The sequence below is a fragment of the Cnephaeus nilssonii genome (assembly GCF_951640355.1).
Source record: "Cnephaeus nilssonii genome assembly, chromosome: 1".
In the NCBI taxonomy this organism is placed as follows: Eukaryota; Metazoa; Chordata; class Mammalia; order Chiroptera; family Vespertilionidae; genus Cnephaeus; species Cnephaeus nilssonii.
The window spans coordinates 43,229,772-43,252,874 of NC_137072.1; the positions used below are offsets into that span (position 1 = coordinate 43,229,772).

The window sequence follows — 23,103 nt, forward strand, 5'->3', positions numbered from 1 at the left end:
TTGCTTGTAAATGATTAGAAATTGTTTGCTGAGCAATGTTTAATCTTTCTGCTAGTGGTTTTTGAGTTTGACATGCATCTTCATTCAATAATGCTTGTAGTTGTTGGTCTTCAAACTTTTTCAGTTTGCCTGGACGTTTTTTGTCTTTCACATCGAAATCATCACTTTTAAAGCATTTAAACCAGCGTTCACAAGTATCTTGAGATGGAGCATGTTCACCATAAGCTTCCCAAAGTATAAGATAACTTTCAGCAGCACTTCTCTTTAAAATAAAGTAATGAATTAAAACTTCCCGCAAATGCTCTTTTTTTTTTTTTTTGGCACGAAATTCGACATTTTTAAGTGTAAAAATATCTATGATGTTAACACCTTCAGAAAATTTGACATATGAAGTTTTGAAGCTTGCTGTCAATACAAAAAAATAGCATACATATCAAATAGCATATATATCAACATATGTATAACTCCATCTATTGAAAAAAGTCCACATTATTAACTGGCATATCTGGTACTTTTCTGTAGCTTATGCCATCTCACATTCTGAGTTAAGGCGTCACCTACAATAATCTCTGGAAAAGGAAAGAAGAAAAATACGATCTGTTTTCTTTCTATTCAAGCAAATCCCTTAGAAGTGGATTTGCTGTTTAAAATCTGCTGGAAAAGATAATTTATAAGAAACCTTTCTAATGTATATAATGTTATGATTCTAAGTAATTACAAGAATGTTATAGCTTATTTAGACTCTTATTTAAACATGTGAATTTGATTTTGAACTAAAATCATTTCAATGCATTTTATTTCTATTTTACACATATTTTATTGGATGCCTATATTCATAAATTTTAATAATATCCTGCTTCCTACTGTTCTAGCAATTAATGGTCTAGCTGTCTAATTTGACTTCAGTTTGATTTTGCCTGAACAAATACTTTATTGAAACTATTCTTTACTATGCTGGCAATTTTCTTATGCCTTAAAATATATAGCCACTCTTTCAGAAGACCAAACAATTGGGTGGTCCTAATGATGTAGTACTACCATAATTTAAATTCAAGAGTAATTTTAGCATCCAGATTGCCACTTTTATTTTTTACCAGTCCTGCACATGGCTTGCATAAAGAAAAGGCCCCATTCTCTAGCATTGGCAACCTCACACTCTAGTGCCTGCCAAAAATGAAATTCCCTGTGTCATAAAGATATTCTTGGTAAATGTGTTTAAGTCCTATGCTTTACTGAAGTATTTTGGATTCCCAGGACACAGACTGCTTTTTTATGTCTTCATGATTTTCACACACTGCTCCCTTAGCCTAGATGTCACATTCCCCATCTCTACCACACTCGCCATCAATCCCCTTCTACACCTGCAGAACGCCTTGCCTTTTAAACTCAGCTTAGATGCCCTATCCTGTGGAACAGCGGTTGCCAACCTTTCGGACCTCACAGACCACCAGTGGTTCGCAGACCACCGGTTGGCAACCACTGCTTTGGAAAGCCTTTTTTGATTTTACCCTCTCCTTCAAGTCTGGATTGACTGTCCATCCTGCATTCATACTTAGATATTATTGTTGTCTTTGCAGTTATACAGTTTTGCAAATCTTTGTCCTAAATTGTAAGCCTATTGATCTTTGGAACTGTGTAATTTATCTGTATATCGCCAGCGCATAGTAGATGGCCAATAATGTTGAATGAATTAATGGCAGCATTGCTTGTGGTTCTTATTTGAATATTCATTCTGGGTTTTCTTCTATTGTACCTTGATGATGTATGCAGAGTTTACTGTTGTATTAAGTTATTTGCAAATCTTATAGGAAGGACTATTTCACTTCTTACATTTGACCTTATTTTAGAACTATTATCATTGTTATTAGTATTTTTGTATGTTTGTGAGGGATGGACATTGCAATTATTGGTCACCTATTGTATGCCAAACCTTCTATTAGGTGCTTAGTATGTATTTTCATTTACTGCTTATGATGATCCTTTAAGATTGGTTTTTATCATCTTCATTATATAATTGAGGAACTAGACAATGAGGGAAGTTCAGTAATTTGCTCAACTTCATTTTTGCTAAGTGACAGAGCTAGGAGTTGAATTCTAGGTCTATCTGTTATTTATAGCTCATACTTTTTGTACTACATAGATTTATTTAAATGCATAATAAGCAATTTTGAAAGGTTATTGTAGGAACATTTTTTAAAAATTGAAATGGTATTAAAGCTCAGTTACCAACTCTTCTTTATTGCTCAATTTACCATGAATAACTATTTAGCTTTAAATATTTTTGGCTTTAAACATGTACATTAAACAACAAAAGAGGTGAGCTTTTTCAAAGACCATATGCTATACAAATAAAGTTTCTTGGATGCTTTGAGAATTACAGCAAATTTATAATAACACTTAAACTAAAAACAGAATTATATTTGATATCACACACACACACAAAATCCATACATCTAAACCATCAAGACACAGCTTTGTGTTAAAGAAAATCACCTCGTGTTATTAAAGGATCGTTTTGGAATTCCCTAAAAATGTGATATTGAAACTCTGCACAGTGTCCAGGATACAGGGTCTGGTTTGCACATTTGTGACAAATCTCTTCCCAGGGCTGCAAAACAATTTGTTTCTGTCATCAGGGGGTTAAAGAAGCAGTTTTCTTCCTGTGCTGTTGAGAGAGGTTTTTTTCCCCCCTAAGAGATCAGGGAAATACATCAGAAGAGGAGATTATTCATATTTGCCCCAGTACTACTAAAACAGTTGTTTGTTTTCTCTCTCTCTAGTGTAGCAGTCTTAGATTCTCCACTTATCAAAGAAATGGAAGACCTACTAGGTCCTGCCACACTGCTGAATCAGTTCTTTGGTTTTCCCAAATCGATTAGATTTAAAAATATTTTTATATATTGATTTGAGAGAGAGAGATAGAGAGAGACATTGATTTGTTGTTCCTCTTAATTCATACACTCATTGGTTGCTTCTTGTATGTGCCCTGACCGGAGATCGAATCCACAACCTTTGCCTAATGGGATGATGCTCTAACCAACCGAGCTACCTTGCCAAGGCCCATATCAATCAGATTTTAACTTGATGGTACGGAGGTCTTTAGTTCAAAGCTCAGATGGATTTGGTGGTCCTTCTTCAAGTCTTTGTGGACATTTGCCAATTTTGTAAAACTGCTACAGAGTTCAACAGACTTTTCACATTCTTGGCAAAATTCCAGCTCTAAAAGATCTGGGGTAAGAATAGAAAGAACACTACATGGAGAATAGAAAAACCTTTGTGGAAATGTGATGGACTAGTTTGTATCATATATCTACTCATTTTTTTCTGCTTTGTAATGATATGAATTTTTCAAGTTATATTAAACATAAAATTGATTTTTCTTAGAATGACTCATTTTTCTTTCCTTTCTTGAGGATACATTTTTTAAATGTAGAAATACTTGTGTATTCATTTTACTTTCAACATTAATATACACTGTGAGGAGACATTCAAGGAATAAAAAATAAAAATCACTTTTTATAGACAGCATAGAAAAATGGAAATAATGGTTTTTATAAGTTATTCATTAATTAGGTAACCTTTGAAGGCATCAGGGGAGAAAATAATTCTTAAAGTTTCATGATTAAATTCATTAATAATAACTGACAAAAATAATGTTTATTGAGCATTTATTTAATATTTATAAACAGGAACTGTTCTCATTGCTGTACATATATCAGTTTGTTTAATATTCACAAGAATCTTATGAGGATTAATTAGTTTATTATTTACCTTTTACAAAAAAGGAAACAAAGCACAGGGAAGTTAAGAAACTTTCCTAAGATCACATAGCATTTCAGTTAGTATGCTTTTGATGACAAGTAAAATAAAATGAAATAAAACAAGGATATTTGCTGTTTTACCTAACTAGAAGTCTAGCGGTAGAGCTACTCTAGGGTTGAATAATTTCATATCATCAAAGACCCACTTTTCCCCCCCATCTTTTTACTTTGCTGTTTTTAGCATATTGTCTTGTCCTCCCAGGCCAGCTACCCTAGAGACTGTTTCCATAGTTTCAGGCATCATAGTCAGAAAACTTTGTCACTAGGCGGAAAAAAGGTGGGGGGAGCGCTTTTCTCAGATCTCTTTCTAAAAAAGAGGAATCCCCTCCAGATACTCCCTGGGCAGTCTTCTACTGGTGTCATTGACCAGAACTGCATCATATGCTCAGGCTTACCTAATCACCAAAAAGAAGAAAACCACCACCAGGTTGGCTTAATCCAATTTAGATTCACTCCCTGGAGGAGAAAGGCATACCTCTCCTAGAAGTAGACCTTCAGAGGAAAGTGACCAAAATAAGATTTTTTTAAACAAATAAAATGGCAGGAGAGTATGGCTGCTGGGGAGGTGACCAGCTATGTTTGCCACATAAGCTAATGAGTTGTGACTTGAAATTCAAACCCAGGGAAATCTGTTTCTTCTTAGCCTGTGCTCTTAGCCACCTTGCTATGAAAAGTTGGATGTTAGTCTTCTCTAATCTTTTGTAAAATCACATACAAGCATAGTTTTCAAATGAAGAGGAATTTGTGGTAAAGAAAATTTTCACTCCATAATTCACCATATTTATTATAGACAGATAAGCTTTAGCTTAGAAAGGACATGTGTGCCTTGATGTATGTTAAGAAAAACAGGCTATAGTTATCATCTTTAATCCCATTTACTTCTCTTGAGAAGGAGTAAATCACTACAGAATGGGGTGGGGGATGGAGAGGGGGCCTCAGGACTCATGTAAATATCCTGAGATCTTCCATAACACCAAGTTTATTGTCTATGTTTATTCGTGAGAGAATGGGAATATAGTGAGGTAATTTAATTTGTACTATTAAGTCAATTTAGTCATTCATTTACTATTTTTTAAATTGAGTCAATAAATATTTATTTAGTAAGATTAAAAGCAAAAAGATAAAGCAAAAGGAACTAGGATAAAAACAAGTGAAAAGAAATTATAAAGTAAGAGAAAAACAGATAAACAGAAACCAGAAGCCTGGAGGAACCATAGTCTTAGTCTCAAAATTAGATATGAAATTCTCCCAAAATACTGTAACATGCATTTCTTTAGTCTTAAGGGAATATCCACTATAGAAAAATGACACTGAACAAGATTTTCCCCCAATTATTATGTGATTAAGCATCTACTATATTCCTGACATTATTCGGTATTGGTTTTGATAACATAAAATAAATAATACATTCTTTCTCTAAAGAGCTTATTGCCTAATGAGGGAGAAATAAACATGTAATTTCAACAACATAAAAACTATATAATGGAATTTATTTGAAACCTAAGAATTAAAGACACTAAGGTCAGAGAAGGCTTTACAAAGGAGTGTAATGTTTGAGTTGAGACTTAAAGGATAAGAATAATTTTTCCAGCAGTTGTAGCCAGTACTCAACTGGCTGAGACCAAATCTAGACTGGAAGCACTGGGTTCTCCCATGGTGTCCAGGAGAAAAGTTCCAGAGGAATATTCCAAAGTCACGACAGAGAGGACACATTACTGGTTTATTTGCACTGGGCCAAGAAATATGTAAACAAGCTGTGACATAGGAGGTGAAATGGTGGGTGTGGGCTGAAGAATTTGTAAAGCAAGGAATCAACCAACCATAGATAGAGGACTGAATATAAAAGGGAAGCCAGAAGGATATATGGGCACTTCAAATTCAGAGCAGCTAAGGACAACTGAAGAGTGATTGCTGGATAGAGTCAGTCCAGGAAATTTTCCTGGACTGCATTCTGATTTTCACACTTGTCATAAAGTTGTCAATTCCTGCTGGATGCAGAGAAGTGGAAGGGAAGATATTCCACACAGAGCGAATAGTAGTTGCAAAAACATAGCATAGTACATTGAGGAAACACAATTGATGACTGAATAAAGACTCCACATGTAGGTGTACAAGGACAGGTTAGAAAAAAATGGAATAGTGGCCAGGGAAAGATTTTGTAGGGTCTAGTGTGCCACATGGAATTTTTATTTTATTTATTTAAAATACTATGCTGCCATAAAAAAGAAGGAATTCTCATCATTTGCAGCAACCTGGGAGGAATTGAAGAACATTATGTTAAGTGAAATAAGTCAGTCAATGAAAGAAAAATACCACATGATCTCACTCATTTATGGATAATAAAGAACATTATAAACTTGAACAAAAAGATAGATACAGAGACAGTAAAGCATCAAACAGACTGTCAAATTACAAGGGGAAGGTTAGGGAGAGGTGGGGGAGATAAGAGATCAATCAAAGGACTTGTATGCATGCATATAAGCATAACCAATGGATGCAAAACTCTGGGGGGTGGGGGCATATATGGGAGTGGGGTGTGTGGGGGAGCAATGGTAAGATATGTACTCATATAATACCTTATTAAAAAAATTGGGGAAAAAAAAGTTAAATATATGGCTACCATAATCCAGCCAAAAAAAATAAATAAATAAAAAAATAAAAAAATAAATAAAAAATTTTTTTTTCACATGGAATTTTTAACTGATTCTATAGATGAGGAATCCTTGGAGGATAAATGTTATCAGCTTTGAATTTTAGAAAGCTCACTCTGGAACGGGTTTAGAGATTAATTTCAGGGAGAGGGGATTGGAGTCACAGAGACTAAGGTAGGATGCTACTGATATAGTATGGGTAAGAGCAGGTGAAAGACTAAACTAAGACAGTGGAAGTAACATGGAAAGGGGGAAGAAAAATATATATTGTCTAGACTCTATAGGTGTATGAGGTAACAGAGAAGTAAGGGTCCAGGATAAATCTCCAAGTTCTTGGCAGGCAGTGGTATTACGACTATTGATTGAAATTAGAGGATGAAAAGGAGCAGGGTAAACTGGGGGAGTATGGGTTTGGGACAAATTAGGGAGAGGAGTGAAGGAATCTGAAAAACTCAGTTTTGTGCAAATTACATTCGAGTATTTGGAGAATTTGCCAATGTGAAATTGGTAACATTGACTTGGACATCATGAATGGAATGTGAATTAAAGCTACGCATTTGGGAGGCATGAATATTTAGGTTGAGCCATAGAGGGAAGTAACTTCTGCAAGAAAAACAGTTAACAGAGAACTGTGCAAGAGATGTTCTCTGAGAAACATTAACATTCCAAGAACAGAGAGAAAATAACAGAATGAGATTATGGGAACCGAGAGTGGAGGTGTTTCAATGAGACTGCAGAACATAAGCACTACAGAGAGTAAGTGAGGTTTGCTGATGGGTGCCCGCTGAATATCAATCTCAGGTTGATATTCATTGATTTGGTACCTTTTTGGGAGTATCTCGTTACCTCCAGTTTTGTGATTCAAGAGTGCTAGAAGGCATGGGCACTAGTTAATATAAAAGGAAACAATAAGATAAACAATAAGATAAAAAATTATCTTAAAAACTATCTTAATGAAGGATGGCGGGTAGGAGAAATGTAACAGAAAGGTCCAACGTTGAATGGTGCTAACAGTTTTTGGTCAACAGAAAATAAGTAGCAAATGGCTACCATAGGTTGGCAAGAATAGAGAAGGGGGAAACTCCAATCTTTCTTTCTCTCTATTTTAAACTTCATTATTATTATTTAAAAATGTTTCAATTACAGTTTACACTCAGTATTATTTGTATTAGTTTCAGGTGTACAGCATAGTGATTAGATAATCATTTAGTTTACAAAGTGTTATTGCCTATATTTTAAGTACCCACCTGGCACCGCACATAGTTATTACAGTGTTATTGACTATATTCCCTGAGCTGCACTTTACATCCCCTGTGCTTGCAGTGCCCTGTCCTTTGTGCTGAGGGGTATTGAGCATACTCAGTAGCACACGCTCATCACTAAATGGTAGAGTAAGGGGTTTCCTCTAATGTGTACCTCAAAGGAAGTCACGTAGTGTGGCTGGACGGACAAGAAATACAGAAGACATGGATATAATGCTGATCTCTGACTCTTCTGTTGATCAGTAGCTGCTACTGTCTTCCACCCTGAATGATCATAAATCCATGTAAAACTTTAAAAGAAAAGCTCACTCTTCCCAGCAATTATTTGTCCTCTGGATCTATAGCACACACTCAGTCTCTCTGTATCTTCTCATGTTATTCAGGGTGTGTCTATATCAGAAATAATTATTTGAAATATTTAATACTTATATGTATATACTTAAGTGTTTCTATAATTTATGCATATGTGTGTTTTGGGGATTAGAATGTGCATAGAAATAAATATGTCCTAAACACAGTATTTCATTTCTCTTTCCACAGACAGAATGTAAGATAAAGGTTTTATGAAAACTGGCCAAGTACATAAATAGGTTTTGTAGAAAACTTATGCTGATACATTTCAGATATTATTTTAAAAACAAAAGAATGGGAATAGTTAATCACATGGGATTGAAAGTTTAATGGAATTTAAGAAAAAATGTTATACATTGTTTCCATCCTCTGCTCAATTAAGCTGTGTATCCATGAAACACACACAGCCAGAAAAAGAACAAAGAGCCTGGACTTATTTTTAAGCATGTCTTTTTCAAAGAAAAGTCATTAGGAGTCTTGTTGATGGTCCTCTTTCGTGTGAAAATGGCAGTTTCTGATATTTGTCGGTATGACTGTAGAGTTGTCAGCATTATTTCCTAAATAAGGGCTGGTTTCTCTCTGTTTTCTCCGTTTATTTTAGGTGAAGTCCTGTGATGAAAGGGGAGGGATACCTGACTCTCAACACTTTTGTTTTCCTCTGATCTTTTCTTCTCCCCACACACAACATTTCCATTTTTCAATTGTCAATGGTGAAAAAATTTTATCATCTCACTGAATGGCAAATGACTAATTCTCGTTTCTCATTAGAAATGGAGGAAAAATTTATAATAACTCAAGGGATCTATAATACATGTTACTCACTTCTGAATTGTTATTTTGAGGTCTAAATTTTAAAATGTCTAGTCTTCTTTGAGAATAACATAGGGGAAGAATCTGTAAATATAGACTTTATGGAAAATAACTCTTGAAGACCTTCTGAGGTATATTTAGAAATCTAGAAAGGCATCTTTCCTTGGGAATTTCATGGAGGCAGGGAGATAATGTGTGTGTTTTAATATCATTTACTGTATCAATACTTTGTATTATCATCCTTGTTAGCACTTAAATTGCCCATTTTCTATCCAGGTTGGCTCCTGAGCCCTTTGTCAGAATTCTGGTAGTTTTGATAGCATCCTTACTACCCAGTATGACAAAATGCCTGAGTTCTTGTTCATTCCCTACCTCAGCTATGAATCTACACATTTCTCCAAGTAATTTTGTATCTTTCAGTGCAAAATGGTATTCCAATACCACAGTTATGGTTTTTTTGAAGAATAGTTACTTGGAAATTTGTTTTCTAATTTAAGAGAAAGTAGATATCTAGTTCTGTATGCAGATGAAATATTGGTACTTTATAGGCACAATCACACAACTGTGTGTGTGTCATCCTGAAAGGTAGGTGGGAAATTAATTTTTACTTTAATGATGGAGCAATTGACTGGCATAGACATTGAGTGCTAATATAAGGTGAGACAGAAAACAAAAGTATTTGGTAATGCTGCTAAAAGGAACATAGATTGCAAAGTCCCACTGAATTTGTTTAGGTTAACATTTTAGTATGAGGATTTGATTGTGAAACCATAGTTTAAAAAGTATAATTGGGTGCTAAGAAAAAGAATGAACTTTATATTAAAATATTTAGATCTGGATCTCTTATTTGTTTTGCATAGTAAAGTATGAATTCAGTTGAAGTTCATGGAATTAGATCTCTTTGTAGCACCCTCTGGGGACAAGGGTGAGTGTTTCAGAACAGCAGTATACTTATATGGCCCCTAATTAAAGTTCTGTGTTAAGGAATCTTGAATGGTAGTGCTGTTAACCGAACCAATGACATGAGTTCAGTATTTGCATGACTTGTAAGAATTTACTTAAATATATAGCAAAAATAGTAAGTTTAAACCCAAACATAATGATAGTTATAGTAGATGTAAATAGTCTAAGCACCCTCATTTAAAAGGCAGATGTGATCATATTGGATAAACAGCAAGACTCAACTACATATATGTTCAGAAATTCACTATAAATATAAAGAAAGCTGGAGTGACTATAGTGATATCTAAAGTAGATTTTCAAATAAGTTAGGTTACTAGGAATACACAGGGATATTTCATAATGATAAAGGGGTCAATTCATCAAAAGGACATAATGATCCTAAAAGTATATGCAACTAGTAACAGAACTTCTAAATATATAAAGCAAAAATTGATAGAACTACAGAGAAAATAGAAAAATTCTACAATTTAAAGAATTCAATACTCCTTTCTCAGAAATTGATAGAATAAGTAAGGAAATAGAAAAACTGAAAAATATATCAACCAATTTGTTTTTATTGATATGTCTAGAGCATTCCATCCCACAGCAGAACTTTCTCCAGTGTGCATTCACCAGCTAGTTTATATCCTGAGACATTAAATAAGGTTTGATAGATTTAAGAGGATTGAAACCATACAGAATATAGTCTTTGACCATAATGGAATTAAATAAGAAATAAATTTAAGAAACGATATCTTAAAATTAGACAACATACTACTAAGTCAAACAAAGGTTGAGGGAAAAAAAAATCACAGAGTACGGTAATTAAATACATGTTTATCTACCTGTGTAAATGATTACACATTTATAATTTCATATATCACATTTTACAAATAAATACACATGCACTTACAGTTGAAAGTTTCATACATGTTTGAGTTTATTTAAATGAATGGAATTAGAATAGTTGAATGTAACTGCTTGATTTCTATAGGGCAAACAGGATAATCGTGCTGGGGCTTGATATGATGGGAAGTGCTCCTCATAAGGAATTTAATTCCCAATGGGGACACAATATTACACAAATATAAATGCAGTGCATTTCATGTTACTCTTTAAGCTTTTTACAAAGATAATAGCCTGGATAATGGGTAATTTATTTATAGAAAGAAATTCACTGAACTCTTCTTGGTTGTGAGTTTTCTCAGGGGATCAGGAAGAACATTTCAGCAGTAGCTCAATCAGTTCAGGGTGTGTGAAGGGGAAACCTAAGAGAAGCATTGAAAGGGTCTCAGCTCTGTGAAAGAGACAGCCAGATGTCAGCCTGAAGGGTAGCCTTTTCCTGCTTTCCATGCTGGATAGAGAACGTCATGAAAGGGATAATACACATATGGAATGAATTACCGGGAAGGCAACGGAGGAGAGCACAGATGAGTTCAAGAGACACCTAGACTTGTTTCTGGAGAAAGGGAATTGATGGCTATTATGGGAAAGCAGGAGGTTTGTGTTAGCCGGTATGGGTATTTTTCTTTTGCACACTTTTTACAATTTTGATTTACCATTACATTTTACATATTTTTAAATCTTTATTTTAAGGAATCTTCTCCCCAAATCACACTGCTCTTTTACAAACAATTTCTTTTTAACTTTATATTCCATGAGACCACATAAACTTAGGCTTGAAGCATCAAGAAGTAACTCCTGTAGTTTATTTAGCAAACTTTGCTGCTACTGATTGCAACTTTTATTCACTAACCTAACTTTTCTCTTACCTGTAATCATTGAGAGTTCAGCTTTACCTGTTCATTCCTTCTACAATCACGATCATCGCTAAACCACATAGTGTTTGACAAATTATGTTGAATATTTATGGTTCTCCCTAACTCTCTCCCAATCCTACTTTCAAGTAGTTTCAAATTTTTTAAATTGGGGGCAATTCTGTGACATAAACAATATACTCTCATCGCATTTTAAATGGGAAGTTTTGAGTTGTCTCCTAGGTGTCTTATAGTCCACGTCTATCTTCATTTAAGCCCCTCTGAAGTAGCCACTTTTTAACTTCCCTGCAATTCTCACTCTAGAATTCTGAGGCTAGAGATGGGTACTAATAAACTTGTATTAAATTGCCATAGAAAACCAACTTAAGTGTGAGTGAGGTAACCTTTTCACGGCTATCACTGTGTGGTCTTCTACCTTTGGTTCTGAAGTCTGATTATAAGGCAACTGGAATTGGGAGTTGTTCACTGTTTCTGGAACTGCAGTGAAATACGACGTCCTTCTCCAGGATTAAGTCCTGAACTCTGTACCCTACAAAGCCAATCTTCCCAGGGTTATTCAAATGGAAATACTTGATTAGCAATAATGAATAGAAGTTAACATTATTCTCTGCAAAAGATAAACAGTGTTAAAAATGTTAAAGAGATTTTTTACAACTATTTTTATTCTTTAGTGTTGGAAATGCTACAGAGGAAAATATATATATATATATATATATATATATATATATATAGTAAAATTTTTAAATAATATGAACAAGATGAACAAATAGAAAATAACAATTTCCCTTATTTTGATTGCCCAAAGAACTGCTATTACCTTGGGAGTCCATGTTTCCAGTTCTTTTTTTCCTTTCAAAAATGGGCTCTTATTATGTGTAGTTTTTGTAATTGGCTTTAGTTTCATTTAACAATATTTTAAATGAATATCATTCATTGGCATTCTATTTTGTAATTTTTCATGAATACTAGTGTTCATTGAAAATTTACTGAATGATGCCTCATTGTTGAATATTTAGTGGCTTATCCTTTGTTATGACTGCTTGTTTTACTGTGACATAGCCTGTAGACAAATCCTTGAGTACATCAATAACTATATCCTTAGGTTAGATTATTAAAAACAATGTGTCAAAGACTATGCACATGTTGCTAAACTGTCCTTCAGAAAAATTGCATCAATTTTTATTCCCACTAGCAATGTATGAAAGGACCCAGTTTCATGTGAATTTATGTTATAATTTTTAATTTTTCAATTTGATGAGAAAACAGCATCTCTGTTGTTTCCATTTGATCAAAGGATATTATGTAAATCCTAGAGACCTGGTGCACAAATTCATGCACGGGTGGGGTCTGGTCGGCCTGCCCTGATCAGGGCCGATCGGGCAGGGCTGGCTGGGGTGAGGGGCTGCAGGAGGTTGGCTGGCCCGCCCCACCCCTGATCTGGGTTGGAGGAGCCAATGGAGTGAGGGAGGGGCTGCTGGGGGGAGGGACCTGGAGAAGACCCACTGAACTGGAGCTGAGCATGGGGCCCAGGCTTCCCAGAGAGGATGGCCTCAGCAGGAAACAGAAACCACCAGAAGGCTCTGCAAACAGGCCCTGAGCTCCCTTTGGCCAGGCGGACTCAGAGCTGGTGTCTCTGTGCGTACATTAGACACAGCCCGGCACTCACCTTTGTCTGTTGGTCAAATCCATTGCATTGAAAAACATGTTCCCCTTCTCCTCTTTGGGCCCTTACAACAAATAGAGGCCAATTGGAAGACACGGGCCCCAGTGGCAGAGCCAGGCCACACAATCACCCGGAATTTAGGCCTCAGATAACTGGGTAGCAATCTGCACGGAACAGAACACACTGTTTTAGAGTCTTAATTCTCCCCTAAAATGTGCCCAGCTGCTCCTCTTTAGCCGGGATAGACTGAACTAAGGAACCAAAGACCGAGTTTCCTTTGAGGTGGGATCCACCGGGAGCTGGCTGGTGGCAAGGCCCCTCACAGGCGGCTGCCTTCCCCCCAAGCTCGGTGTGCTCTGAGCTGGTCCGTTTCTGGCAGTGCCGGGTCCTGGGCTGCTGGTCAGGTGGCAGGTCCACACGGTTTCTCCTCGCTGCCTTCCTGGCCTCCCGAGCAGTACCCTCCAGCCCAGCGCGCCAGGCAGCTGTCACTAGAGTCGGGACCCTAAAAGCGAAGGAGCTTGCCCACGCCAAGAGGGACCCGCAGATGGCCAGGCTGCGCCCCCCACCCCACTTCTCAGTCTTGCTCCTGTGGATCTGGCCAAAGCCTGCTGCCGAGAGGGGGCGTCCTGACCTGCCAGCCTTTGTGATGATCATCTCAGTGCCCAGCTGATTGAATTAGTCCCACAGAGCCTTCATCTCAAGCTGCACGCTCACGCTGGCCACGTTTGCGTTCTTCTTTACCAGCGCCTTGGTGGCGGCCACACAACTGGCCTTGGGGCCCTCGGGCTTGGCAGTGGTGCTGGTGGCAGCCCCTGCGGCACCTGCGGCCTGCGAGTCATAGCGACTGGTTGTTCTGGTTGTTCCGCCATAATGGTCACTGGGCTTTTATTATATAGACTAGAAGCCCGATGCACGAAGGTTTGTGCAAGAATAGGCCTTCCTTCCCCTGGCTGCTGGCATGTGGCAGGCTCGTTCCGGCAGCCTGTGCAGTGGCGGCGGCGGTGGCAAGCCCTGCGTGCTCCGGCACAGCTTCCTCGTTGCCCTCCTTCTCCAGAGAGTTCCTCAGTGCAGCGCTGGCACTCCCAGGGAGGCGCGGAGGGGAAGAGGTGGGGGAGTGAGGCAGGCGGGGAGGACTGGAGAGGTGGGGTGCACTAGTGCATTTCACTTTCCCATTGTGAAAGTGGGATGCATCTGGCCCCCTTCCTCATCCTCTTCCTCCTCTGCCCTCCACCTCCTGCTCGACCCCTTCCCTCCACGCCCATCGCCCCTCCCCTCTTGATTTGGTGAGATAGGGAGGAGGGAGATCTGATAATTTAGGTTACTGTGTAGGTGGCCTCTTTCATCTATTCAAACAAAGCTGAGCTGCCTGCTGATACCACCATGGCCACAACCATCGCCCCTTGGCTGGCCCAGGGCACACTAACTGTGCACCGAGCGAGCTACTGCACACGTCTGCGCTCATGGGGCTGCTCCAATGCTAGGGCTTTGTTTACCAGAGCAGCGGGGTAGGGGTGGGGTAGAGGGAGACACCAGACACCGGGAGCTATGACCTCAGGCACCAGAGGGTTGCCTGTGAGGCTGGGGGCTGGGCCACAGGGAGGCTGCAAGGACGGGTGACAGGTGTGGAGCGTGGCAGGGAGGCCCTGAGGAGGCGTGCTGCCCAGAGGCCTGGAGTGGCCCGGGGGCGGTGCTGCCGCCATCTTTGTTGGGTTAATCTGCATACTCACTCCTGATTGGCTGTGGGCATCGCAAAGTGATGGTCAATTTACATATTTCTCTTTTATCAGTAAGATAAAATCTTTTTTAATTCATTTTTAAAACATATCCATTGGCCTTTTTATTTTATTTTTTGTAAATTAGCTTTTCATGTTTTTTATTAAATTAGCAGTCAGTACTATTCTTAGTATTATGTATATGATGGTGAACAAGATAGATGTTTCTGTAAAGAGAAGTGTGCTCTCAGAATAGTTAGCTGTTGAAACATGTCCCTACTTCTAGGAAGAAGCCCTTACTGATGTCAGAACCAAGTGCCATGAAACATGAGGACAAATAAGACACGCGGAACAATGGACCTGTGGGCTCCGCTCTTAGGGCACAGGGTTTAGTGTCTCATTATTTTATTTCCCTTATGCCCCGAAAAGTATTTCAGACATTTTTACAGTCTTTTTAAAGAAATATGTTTGAATTGAGAGAAGGGTGACATGTAAGAAATTATCTGAAACTCAGGCATGCAGATCTTATGGATGAGATTGGGATTTCACAACTGAAAGGTCTGAGTTAATGTGTAGTCATCATAGTCTAATGGATTATATTTAATAAAGGAATATGCATCGCCCTGACAGCATTGCTCAGTGGTTGAGGATTGACTTATGAACTAGGAGGTTATGGTTCGATTCCTGGTCAAGACGTATGCCGGGTTTTGGGCTCGATCCCCAGTGTGGGGCTTGCAGGAGGCAGCCAATAAATGATTCTCTTCATCATTGATGTTTCTATCTCTTTCTCCCTCCCTCTTCCTCCCTGAAGTCAATAAAATATATATTTTTTAAAAAGAAATATGCATGAAGACAAAATTTGAGTCTAAATAGTGGTAGGTGTTAAAAGTGCTGTGGTAGGATTGGAAAGAAGAGGAGTTATAATTGTGTGTAGTACAGGATTTTGATAATGTGAATAATAAATTTAAAGTTGATTGAGGACACTTTAAAACAATATTGGAAAGTGAGGAAAGCTGCATATAATTTAACTCTAATTAAACTTAAAATTTGTTTTTATATAGTCTTTGCCTTCATTGATGTGATTTTACAAGCTGCATCCCCCCCCCCAAAAAAAAATTGTTTCTTTATTACCTTGCATGTTTATTTTATACTGTCTTAACTTCTTGAGTTTTTTTTTTTTAATCACCATTTAGTTATGGTATTACATATACATATGCCATTGGTAATATAGCTCAAGCATCACTTTCACTCCCTTCCTCCTTCTTCACTGTCACATCACTACCTCCTTTAAAGTAGTTTATGTTATAACCATTTACAGATATGAAGGAGACTGAGTTTTCACAGGTTGAGTAACCTATCCAAGCTCACAAAACTGGTAAGTGCAGAAGTCAGAAATGAATCAAAACAGTCTGATTTCAAAATTATACTTTGAATCACTACTCAATATGTCCTCTACATTATTTCATTTGACTTTCTAATGTCTCAAATTTTGAAGTTCCCAGTGATAATATAAATCTCCTGTATTTGAGTAGGTTGGCAGGTCAGGGTCATTTTGTTCTTTATCCTCTTGATGAATTATATTTCTTGCTATCAGGTGAAATTATCATCTGACACTAACAGTGACGTTGTTTAAATTAATAAAGAAAACTAATCTAAATAAAGAAAACTGATGAAGACTTTAATGATGAAAGATCAAAGTTTTATTGTGTTTTCTGAGAATAAAAAAGTTTATCGCTCAGAATGAAAATGACTCATAATATCAAAGATATATTTGAATTGTACTTAAAACAAATTGCATCTACCACGTGGGACAGGTAGCTTTATCGTCTTATCAAAAGCCTTAGATCTGCATGGATGATGGGGCTTTTTACTTAAAGCAAGTGCTGGTATCATCAGTACAAACATCTGCTTGTCCAGAGGTGTGCGTTCTCGGTCCCTGGCCTCCCTGTGTTTTGGAGCAGCCCTGCTAAACCAACACGTTCCTGCATCAGATTACCAGGGTCTTCCTCTGGTTCATAGATGCTTATCTGCAAGACAGCTTTGGTCTTGAAACTGGGTGTCAGCTTACCCAGTTTAGCACTTCCGTGTCTGCTTAAAGAAAAGTAGCACACTAACAATCAAGAAAATGTTTAGGAAGTATATTGATGAAGGATCACAAAAGTGCTCTCTAGAGCAACAAGAGGCCTTCATGCATGTGCATTTATATAGTGATAGAAATAGTTTACTGAAGCAGAAGCCTTCACAAGGTTGATATACCATCTGTCCCCAGTCAATGCTCCCATTACTTCAAATGATTATTTACATCTTAAAAAGTGGCATTTGTTGTTTATCTAAGATAATACAATTTCAGTGACCGTGGTTCACCTGTCTGCAACTCTCCCATAATAAGGTAGGAGAAATTTCTGTTTGTTAGGAGCTCTGCAACTGAGTGCCAAGAAGGTGAACTTGTAAAAAGTTTCTATTAGGTTAACCAGTTGGCCAGTGGAATTTTAAATCTACAGACGTTTAAATAATAACAGCAATAGGATATCCTATATAATAAAGAGGTAATATGCAAATTGACCCTCACACTCTCACAAGATGGCTGCCGATGACCAGGCCGGCAGGGGGGTTAGTGAGGGACGACCAAACAACTGAACAAGCAGGCTGCGTGGGGTGACCAGGCCAGCAGGGGGGATAGTGAGGGATGACCAAATGACTGAACAGCAGGCTGTGTGGGGTGACCAGGCCGGCGGAGGGGCCATGAGGGGCGATCAGGCCAGCAGGGGGGGCAGTTGGGGGCAACCAGGCCAGCAGGGGGGGCAGTTGGGGGCGACCAGGCCGGCAGAGGGGGGCTGTGGGCGGTTGGGGGTGACCAGGCCGACAGAGGTGGCAGTAAGGGGTGACTAGGTAGGCAGGCAGGTGAGCGATTAGGAGCCAGCAGTCCAGGATTGTGAGAGGGATGTCCGACTGCCGGTTTAGGCCCGATCCTTGGGACATCCCCCAAGGGGTCCTGGATTGGAGAGGGTGCAGGCTGGGCTGAGGGGACCCATGCTCCCGTGCATGAATTTCATGCACTGGGCCTCTAGTATAATAATAAAGCATGTCTCTTAATAGTGAACTGTAGAAGAAAAGTCTTATTTTTTGCTGAAAAAATGATGATAATAGGGCAACGTTCATTGACAGGCAATATACTATTTTCTATGCATGAGAAAAACAAGCATTAAATGTCACCAACCCAGTTGTTTTCTATCGCTGTCTAATCATTCATTCCAATTCCAAACATTTTCACTCCATTTCATTTTCCTAAACCTCCTCTCAGTTCATGAATTCATCTTCAAACTGTGCACAAATCTTAATCTTGGTGTATGCCAAGACCAAATGATTACTTTTGGTAAATAGTTTCTATTGCTACCTTTGTGTGATTCATTCTGTGAATGTGGGCATGCCCATCAAGAGTTACAAGGGATTATGTGACAGCTTAATTTCTTTTTATTTTCTTGATAAAAACCTCTAATAAGTAAGGAGATCACTTTATGAAGTCCAGGTGGGCCTTGTTTTTACAAATACCTTGGTCTTCCACCCCATCATGATTCACTGTACTGTTGTCTTATCCAGAATAATACTTTCAAACACTTATCAGAAGGGCAGCTGATTTTTAGTCTGGGATGGTTTGCATTAGGATCTTCCAAGCTTTCCCAAGAAAAGCATGAGCTGCTCATGCATTGTCTCTGTGTGATCTCATGGTAGGAAGCCTTTGGGCCCAGACACATTGGCTGCATGTGTGCTGCACAGAGTGTGCACTGGAGAAGGTGAGTCAAGGAGGACCGTCAATCTCTATCCTTTCCTAGCATTTAATATTGTATTGTTATGCCCTCGTCTAATGAAGAATAATGAGGTGAGTTGCCTTTGTTCTCCAAAGCATGTCTGAGCACCAAATTGTCACTATTCCTAGGTTAAAAAAATCAACCACCAGCCCATTATTAGAAAATAAATATATATATTATTTACTTTGTTCTAAGGAAAGCTGAGTCCTTAGAAAGTGTCTTTGATATTCTTTCTGGTACATGTAAAACGGAATAGGGTCTCCATGCATACTAGAATTACAATCCTTTGTTAGTTAATATCAATATAAAGATAGTGTGTCTCTTCACTATCATAAAGAATTAAGATTTGAGGAATATTGGAAATTTTAATTTATCACTGAATATTTGAGTAACTTACTTTGTTACACGGACTTGAAATTTCCAACAGTATTCAAGCTGAAAAGTTTTCTTTGGGATAATATTTTGCCACATTAACAATAAATACTGGATGGTTATATGGGAGTAGAATAAAGTGAATGGTAGTCTTTTGAAAACCTGAAGAAAATAGATAAGAAAAAAATGTGGGCTGATGACTCAAATGCATGATTAGTATATACTTAAATTGATTTATTCTTCTCTAATCTTTAGGAAGCTTGTTTTACCTTCTGACATTTTTGAAAAACCAGTTTTCAAATGTAATCTTTGTAATTCATCAGATGACTTAAAGAAGGCTTATTTTGACTTTTAAGGGAAGATTTGGAAACTAATCAACGATACACATTTCCACTGATAAATCCTAAAGTTTTCAGACATTTGGCATGAAATGTATTGCCAAAATGGAGTATCTTAATGCTGTAAATGATTTGATGAAGTTGACAGTTAGCTATCAAACATAAGAACTTCATGTCAGATACTAGGTATGAATCAAGCTAAGTCCAAAGGAAAGTTGTGACAAGTAAAAGAGTAGAAGATTCCTAAGTTAGTTAACATAAAGCCACACATTACTTTTGAGAAATAATTTTTAAATCTTTTTTTTTTAAAAAAAAGAAGGAAAGAAAAAGTAATCATGATACAAAGTGAACTTGAATGTTCAGGAGGATTATGGTGATGTATTTAATAGTCCTCTTCTGATGGAGTTCAGTGTCTGTGCCAAGGAAATGTAATGGAAAGGAGGAAAATTAAATTCAAGAGTTTGCCTTGTGAAACCTCAGTTCTTCTGGCAGGATCTGAATGAGGACTTGTTTGACTAGTCAGCCCTAAATATTATCTCTTATCCAACATGTGCCTGTGGTTTGGATGGATTTCCTTTGTATTTTTATGCAACTATCAATGGAGAATGGAAGAGCTCACTGTCCCCAACTGGAAAGATACTTTACGTATATAGAAAGGGTTCAGAACTCTGAAGACAAACTTTAGCCATCATTTATTCACTCATTCATTATATCTTTTATTTATAGTTTCATTTATTCAACCAACATTTATTAAAGCACTTTCAGACACTATGCTGGATTTGACTAGATACATACTATAAAAAATAGGGCCAAGCCCTGCTGGCATAGCTCAGTTGTTGAGTGTTGACCTATGAACCTGAAGGTCACAATTTGATTCCCAGGCAGGTCACATGCCTGGGTTGTGGGCTAGGTTCCCAGTAGGGGGCATTCAGGAGGCAGCCGATCAATGATTCTCTCTCATTATTGATATTTCTATCTCTCTCCCCATCTCCCTTCCTCTCTGAAATCAATTACAAAAAATAGGGCCTTTAAAATGATGGTTTCTTTGACTTGTTTTGGATATTTTACAACTAAAATTTCTTAAGTAGTTAATAACAGCTTTTGTAGTGAGAAATACTGAAATAAATCAATAAGAGTTGCTATGAGTTTAGAAAGGTCTTTCGATGAAAATTTTGAAGTAACCCAAATGTTATCATCTAGATGACATTAATAACACAAAAACACGCTATTGGAAATTTTGGTTCCAATATACTTTGCCTCAGACTATTTTACAAGATTGTCATTAGTTCTGGAAATTTTTTTTAGAACACAGTCCTTAGAACACAGGATTTTATTTTCAACCCTACCTTTCAGCTCTGTGTATTTTTTAAGAGAAAGGATTAAATTAGTTGAGATGTCAAAGGATTTTTGGTTCTAATCCACAAAAGGGTTGGGAACTCTATCTTAATAGGGGGCATGGGGATGTAATTTTTAGGTGTGTTTTTTTTTAAAGTGTTATTAAAGTCATGTCTCACAGTTTCCTTTTAATTTATCATTCAAACTCTACATGTGTTTGGAAGATCACATAAGTCTAAGATTTCTTGTTTTGTTCAGGCCCAGAGTAGGAAATTTGGCCAATGTAACTTTTCCCAGTGAGGATAAAAAAGTGACTAATTTTGCATTAATTTGGAAAGTGGTTGTCAGCGTTAACATTTTTTTTTCCTAACAACATTTTACTTAACCTTCAACCCTCTGAACCTCCTATGAACATAAGGTATTGTCATCTCCATTCAGTAGATGAGAATCTCGGACTCACACAGCTGGGCTGAGACTCAAGCTGGAGCTTCCCATGCCAAGTTATGTGATCTTTTTCATTACAATGTAGGTGCCTCCAAGAAATTTTGGGAGTTAATAAAAGTGCTATGCATATAGGAGGCACCAGAATAGTCTTATGAACATTGTTGTTTACCTATACACTTATCTACACTTTTTTTAATTGACAGCAAGGGGAACACGTTTTAGCAGCTTTGTCTTATCCATCATTTAGTACAAGTACCTTAAAATTGAAGGCAGCGTCTGAAAGAAAAATAGGGTATGGGAATGAATCTTGAGGGTTGCCCCAAAGGAAATCTGTTCTTTTCTGAAAGCAATATTTATTCCACTGTGTGTGTGGTGCATGATGTGGTATGTGTGTGTGTGCATGCATGAGTGTATGTTTGCATTTTAACTTTTCAGGTGTGTGCCTCTGTCTCAGGTCTCACTGCGGACCAGTGGTAGTGGGCCTTGTCTATGGTCACAAATAGCTTGCTGTATTGCATTAGAAGGCTATAAATTTTTCGTGATCCCAAGCTGAGTTTAAGCCAGTCACCTCAAGGTGAAAAGCTCTGTATCACATTACCATTTCCCTGGGCTGCCATCCATTGCCCCTGACCAACATGTCATAAATGTTTTTAAGAGTCTGCGGCTCTTTTAGCTCTGGGCTTGGTTCTAGTCTGAGGTACACAGCACGGGCTCACATCTCAATGAATCTTGTAAAACTTGCTTCTGCGCTTGTGTGTTCAGGCAGAGCAGCCAGACTCTTCAGAATAAGTGGTGATGTGTCCTGGCCTATTTCAGATTAAAATGGATTCCCTCTGAGTCTGGTGTTAAGGACAACAGCATTGCACAGGACTTTTTTCACCCAGAGAGTTATTAGTCAAACATATGAGCCACTATGCAGGGAAGGGAAGAAGAAATGTCCTGGAAATGCCTTGGCTGACTTTTAAAAAAGCTCTCAGGAAGTGATATATGCTCTTGAGCACTCTATTATGGATTCTGTGTTAAGTGTTATGGATATGTATAAAAGCACAGGACCGACACACATACATAATGCAAAGACAATTTGTAATAATATAACCTTTTTTAAAAATTGATTTCAGAGAGAAAGGGAGAGGGAGAAAGAGATAGAAACATCAATGATGAGAATTATCAATCGGCTGCCTTCTGCATGCCCCCTACTGGGGATCAAGCCCCCAACCAGTGCATGTGCCCTGACCCAGAATTGAACCATGACCTCCTGGTTCATGGGTTGAGGCTTAGCCACTAAACCACATAATCCAGGCTAATATAACTTTTTAAGCAACAATAGGGGACACGTCAGAAAGAAATGAGAATTAAACTGTGTAGATAACCGCTGTAGGGTTTTGAGGGCAGAGGGAGTACTTTGCACTGAGGAAGGCTTCATAGTGAAATGAGCTTGAGATGCATCTTACAGAGTGATGGGATTTGGAGGAACAAAAAGAAGAGAGGGGGTATTCATGAGCAAAATAACAGAGGGGAGAAAGCGAAAGCCTTTTAAAGGAGAGTGAAATGTGTATCATTTTGATTACAGGATTACAGGAAGGAGAATTAAAGCAAACAAAGTATAAATTAAGGCTTCAGGCCAGTTTATAGAAGTCCTTCAATGCCCGGCTGAGGATTCAACTTTATCCTGAAGCATTCCAAAACTATTTCTACCAACTTCCTAGTCAACCATTTCTATGATTCTGTCTTCTAGTGGGTATTGCCAAGTTTGTATTTTGTTCTTCACAGTGTGTGTGGGAAGAACAGAACCCAGAAAATTTAGATTCCGTTCCTGTA

The 23,103-nt window shown here is 37.9% G+C and overlaps 1 protein-coding gene across 1 annotated transcript in view; it reads left to right on the top strand.

The window, feature by feature from the left end:
- Window positions 1-23,103, top strand: part of COL25A1 (collagen type XXV alpha 1 chain) — a 480,059-nt gene that overhangs the window by 199,043 nt on the left and 257,913 nt on the right. The window lies entirely within an intron of this gene.